This window comes from Cryptotermes secundus, unplaced genomic scaffold (assembly GCF_002891405.2).
Source record: "Cryptotermes secundus unplaced genomic scaffold, Csec_1.0 scaffold614, whole genome shotgun sequence".
Lineage (NCBI taxonomy): Eukaryota > Metazoa > Arthropoda > Insecta > Blattodea > Kalotermitidae > Cryptotermes > Cryptotermes secundus.
Genome location: NW_019728501.1, coordinates 2,205,992 through 2,211,370, shown reverse-complemented (window position 1 = coordinate 2,211,370; position 5,379 = coordinate 2,205,992). Strand labels below are relative to the sequence as shown.

The 5,379-nt window shown below is 37.3% G+C and overlaps 1 pseudogene; it reads left to right on the top strand.

Annotated features, from left to right (window-relative positions):
• The window catches only part of LOC111865229, a 14,895-nt pseudogene extending 11,867 nt beyond the window's left edge, over nt 1–3,028 (top strand).
• The last annotated feature ends 2,351 nt before the right edge of the window (nt 3,029–5,379 follow it).

Below are 5,379 nucleotides of genomic sequence, written 5' to 3'. Positions count from 1 at the left end.
GACATCATAGATTTCTGTATCATTCCTAAGTTTGTTTTCTTAGGTTGCATTTGGTTCCAAGAAAAAAGGACCCTCTTGTTTGACTACTTCATTGTGTCAGCAGAGTGTACAGCAACCCACTCAAGGAAATCCTTCGTCTGGGGTTTCAGTGAGTAACTCATATAGACAAGCAAAGACCATAGAGTCGAAAGATATATAGTTTTATACATTTTCCTTACTTAGAATTTGAAAAACTTCAATGCAATCTAGGCGCAATGAGACCAAAGTACGAACTATTACACTAACGATATAAAATAAAAATACCGTGCTAAAAATTCGTCCAAAATAAATAACTCATATACCAATTGAAAGATGAAACCTTAATCTATGTACTCCTGAAAAGAAAATTGGAATATCTTTCCTCGTTTTGTCAGCAACGTCCTTCAAAGCTAACACTGCGCAGGTCGGTACACTGCACCGATGTCGGTGGCATACGATTATTTAAAGGGTCGGTGCAGCACACGGATGTCGGTGCGGAAGGGTTAAAGCTTCATAAAGGAGCCTTATGTCATACAAATCAACTTTGTAACTAATAACTGCATTTTTGAGGTGTGATCAGCAATTGATCTTTTGAACATTAATGTGCCATATTTACAGAGCTGGGAGGTTAATCCTCTTCAAAGCAGCCTCCTTTAACATGCACAAAGAAACACCTCTCATGCTCACCTTTTGGAATCATCATCAGCTGTTCCATTACACTATTCTCAGTTCGATCAATATCAGATCTTCTATATTCCAAGGTCCTTTAAATTTACGGAACAGACAAATTCACAAGAGGCAATACCTGGAGAGTAGAGGCACTGTCTCCCTTGTGTTGTCAGTTAGTTAGTTATTGGAGAGGGTGGGTTTCCCCATGCACTTAGACCAGTATTGGTCCATTGTGCTTCCCTCTGATATTCTACCAGTCTCTATACCCTACTGATAATGGTGCGTACCATCAGTCCCGCCGGGCAAGCGAGTTCGGCCACTTGCTTGGTGGTGTCTATAATGCTTCCCCCATCTATCAGAGGCCTTAGAGACCAGTGTTGGGCAGGAAACGTCCAGGAATTTGGCTCAGTGATCTCCTTTGGAGATCTGAGGTTCTTTTACGTGCTGTAAAGTTACGACACGGGACACAGCTTAAAGTCCCTCCCAGAGGACTTGTTCCCTGAACTTTTTCGCCCTTAAAAATTCGACAACCTCCGCCGGGTATTTGAACCCGCGTACCATGAGTCATGAGGTGGGAACGTTACCTCTAGACTACGGAAGCCGCTCTCCCTTGTGTAACACTGTGTTTAGCGAAAGACTACCAAACTCTGCTGAGTGGACAGGTGCATTTTCATGGTGAATTTTCCAGCTACTTGATTCCCACTTTTATGGCCACGTACAAAACCATGCATCAAAAGCTGGCAAACAGTCTGACTTCATGGTGCACAGCACCCTCACAGTCGGTTAAAATAATCAGTGTCACTTTAATTTTGCTGCAATTTGATGTGCTTCTTTAAGCCACAACAGGCAACAAGATTTCTAGTGATGACTACTGCCAATTTTCATGGTTATAATGCACTATCATGTTTCAGTTAAAATATATTCCGAAAATATTTTCATCAGTTTCTGTATATTCAAGCAAGACAGAAGCCACCTGTTATCAGCTTCTTTTCCTCCTTCTCTGAGTGACAGAGGCTGAGATATGCCTCCTTCCTGTATCTTCATTTAAAATGGCCTGACACAAGTCTTAAGAAATTCCTACCTCTTTGCCCATTTCACAACTAGTGCCTATTCATAAAATTGGTGACTGGGTCTCCTGTCATTCTGACATCTTTAAATTAGTATGAAATAAAAAAAAATCTTACCTTACATCACGACTAAAATGACTGAAGCACTGTAAATATATACCTGAACCTACAGTAATTTGTCACAACATATTCATTGCACCTGCTTTCCCACTGAGATACAACAGTAAGAAATTCAATTTTAAGATTGCGCAACACAGTTTCAAAGTATAACTTCATGCCTATTAAAGTCAAAAAATGCAATACCATCTAAAAATGTTAACATATTAACAGTTTTTCAAAGACAAAATGTTAAATTTAGTTTTAAAATTGCAAATTGTTAATGTGAAGGGTAACTAAGCTTCATAATGAAAGTCTTAAAGATCACAAGTATTAGCTCATGGAAATCTGTTCAGCTTAGAGAGATTTTCTGATATGTTAAAATGGTGATTGAAACAATCTTTCAGGTTAATTTGAAAACGTGTTGGTATTTGGGATAGCATAATCGATATAATGAATTGCTATGGGCTGGATGACCGAAAGGTTGGAGTTCGAGTCCTGGTAGGGTCAAGAATTTTCTCTTCTCCACATCATCCAGACCGACGCTGGTGTCCGTCCACCCAACCTCCTATCCAATGGTATCGGTGGTTTTTTCCCCGGGCATGAAGCTGACCACTCGCCTTCAGCAAGTGCCGAGGTCAAGAAACTGTGGATCTATACATCCAATCACCCATATGCCTTCATGGCGCAGTGCTTAATTAGTAAGCACAGGGACAACTTTCCATTTTTACTTGCACAAACTGTACAAATATTAATCAGAAAGATGTGTAATAATTATTAGCGTAAGTTACACTGACCTCTCTATACAGGTGATGGTTTTCAAATGAAAATGTATGTTCCTCCCACAGTATTTTAATTCACCTATCACTGAGTAATAATTAATTCTTTTTCCAGGTTGGAAGCAAAATATTACGGGTGCTTTCCTATGTGTCCAAACGCTTTAGTTTATCCAGATCCATACCCAAATGAATGCCTTCACAGAAGTGTATAACAACTCTTAAAATGGTTGAAAACTTCTGTCAAAATCCAAATTTGGCAAGACATATGGATTTCAAAAGTTTCAGTGCTGAATATATACTCAATGAATATAAGCATGTTCTGTTGCTAGACTTATAACACAGATACACAAAATTGAACACCAGTATTTTTTTATTTCTATCACAGCATATGCCAACACAGTATGGAGACTAAAAACATACCTCATAACAAGTACTGGTCATGTTGCCCTGCCCTCTATCACCGGTCATCCATGAACTGAATATCCGACAGAAGAAGAACAGTTTTCGGCAGTGGCTGTGGCTGAGGTGAAAGCACAGTCATGCTTTGCCTTTCCATATCCACATTTCTCCTATAAAAATTATAAGAAATGTCCATAATTATCCAGAAACATGTTGTATGGGGATGCATTGAAATTAAGAAACAAGAAAGAAGGAAGGAAAAGGAAGCAGAAAAATTCTAAGGTTTGAAGGTTGTGGAACCATGAAATCGTTGTTTTAGGTCCATACAAATTTCTTCATTTATAGAAAATGTATTTAAACACGTGGCAGATATAATATACAGCATGAGTGCCAACATTTGTTCTATACCATCAGTTCTTATATGAAGGTACATACTAAAATGATGGGGATACTAGCAGTGGAGCTAGATAACTAAGGCGCAATGAGTAGAAGCTGACATGGGTGATGTGAAGATGTGTTAGGCACCAATGATTTTATGTTGCCTCAAATTCATGACAGTATATTTTACTTGCCCAAATGTACATACGACCTCGTAATAATCTTGTATACAATAATAAACATTCTGTGATAATTATTCTTTACAGCTGAAACTACAGTTAGACAAGATATCCCTCAGCAAATCATTTGTAAGAACCTACTCAGCATCATTTAGCTATATAATATATAAAATCCCTTGCCAAAAGACAGGGCTATGTTTCTGAAAACACCACTGACAGTAAGAACAAGGCCTTATGTGAATCTGAGAATTAGGGAAATAACAAGCCATTGTCAACACTCTATAAAGCCTGACTAAGACATGTAAATTTTATACAATAAGTTAAAAATAACAAACTGTCCCAACATAATGGCAATTTGACAGCTAGAAAACTGATTTCAGATGCAACCACAGACCTCAGAATGCATTCTCAGTGCTGAAATGTAAGGTTTGTAGAACTGAAATTGATGTGGGATTGTAATTTAGCAAAAGAAAAAAAAAAGTGAAACATGACTCTGAACAATGTGTTAATACAAGAGGTATACTGGTACATGATATTTTGCTTTCTGATAGTAGTGACTACAAACATTATTCCTATCTTAGATGTGATGTCATGTTCAGTTGCTAAGTATCCATGTTCCAGAAGAATCTGCTGGCTGCCTCTATCTTCACAGTAGAAAAATATTCTACCCTGGAAATGGAGGCAAAAGGTTCCTCTGAAACATTGGTATCTACAAAACATAGCATCACATCCCAGAAGACAGCAACCTTCAGTTGATTAAGTTTCATAACCAAGTTTTGGGGACAGAATTGAAGAAAAGGGAAAACAAGAAGATTAATGGGTATGGTTATATATGTAATTCTACTTACACACAAACAAAGCCTGCAATATTACTCTGAATGGCGTCGTCTTCTACTGAGGCAGCAACACTTACAGCTAATATATGGTGCAGCAGATCTGGTCCTAGAAATCAGTAAGAAATCTCACGTTAAAAGTCTCATCTTTACATTACAATATTTTATAGGCAATTTCTTTCATTTGAAGTCCCCCACAGATCCATGGTTACTTGTATATTTAAGAGCTAAGTTACTCAGAAGTACACAATAAAATGCAATATATCATGCATCAGGATCCCATTATAATGGACTGCCATGTTACTAACATGTTAATGCCATCTGTGTCTTCGGCCAAGAATGGAATGTTATATTTTAAAGATATTTACGCACACTCAAAAAAATTGTTATCAACTTTAATATTCACCTTCACCAATGACATCATATATTTACTGACTATTTATTGGATTTCATATTTTAAGTATTTAAGCCAAGTGATGATTCTTGTAACAGCTAGGTTCTAAAGGGTTCTGAAGATGGTGGATGACACACAGAATTAATGGGGTTTTGGACTTTTTCCATCGTCCAGAATTTTAGGTAACAGAGGATGTTTCGGAAACTGGATCCGTTTCAGTCTTCAGGTGAGAAAAGCATTCCGGACGATGGAAAAAGTCCAAAACCCCAGTTATGCTTGTATTGTCATATTTCCAAAACAAACTAAATATCAAAATATGTAAAATTAATATTTCTGCAAATATTCATGGTCACCATGTTTCTTCTGTTTTAATCAAATTTCCCTCAACAAAAGCTACACTACAGCACTGATTATAAGAATCCTGATTATCTGAACTGCCAATTAACTGAATGGCCACAACCAAAAAATGTGTCTGCTAAACAAACATCACTGTTGGACTTTTTCAAATGCAAGTGTTTGAAAATGTTAATTTATAATTACATTTATTCATTTTCCATGTTTCAACTG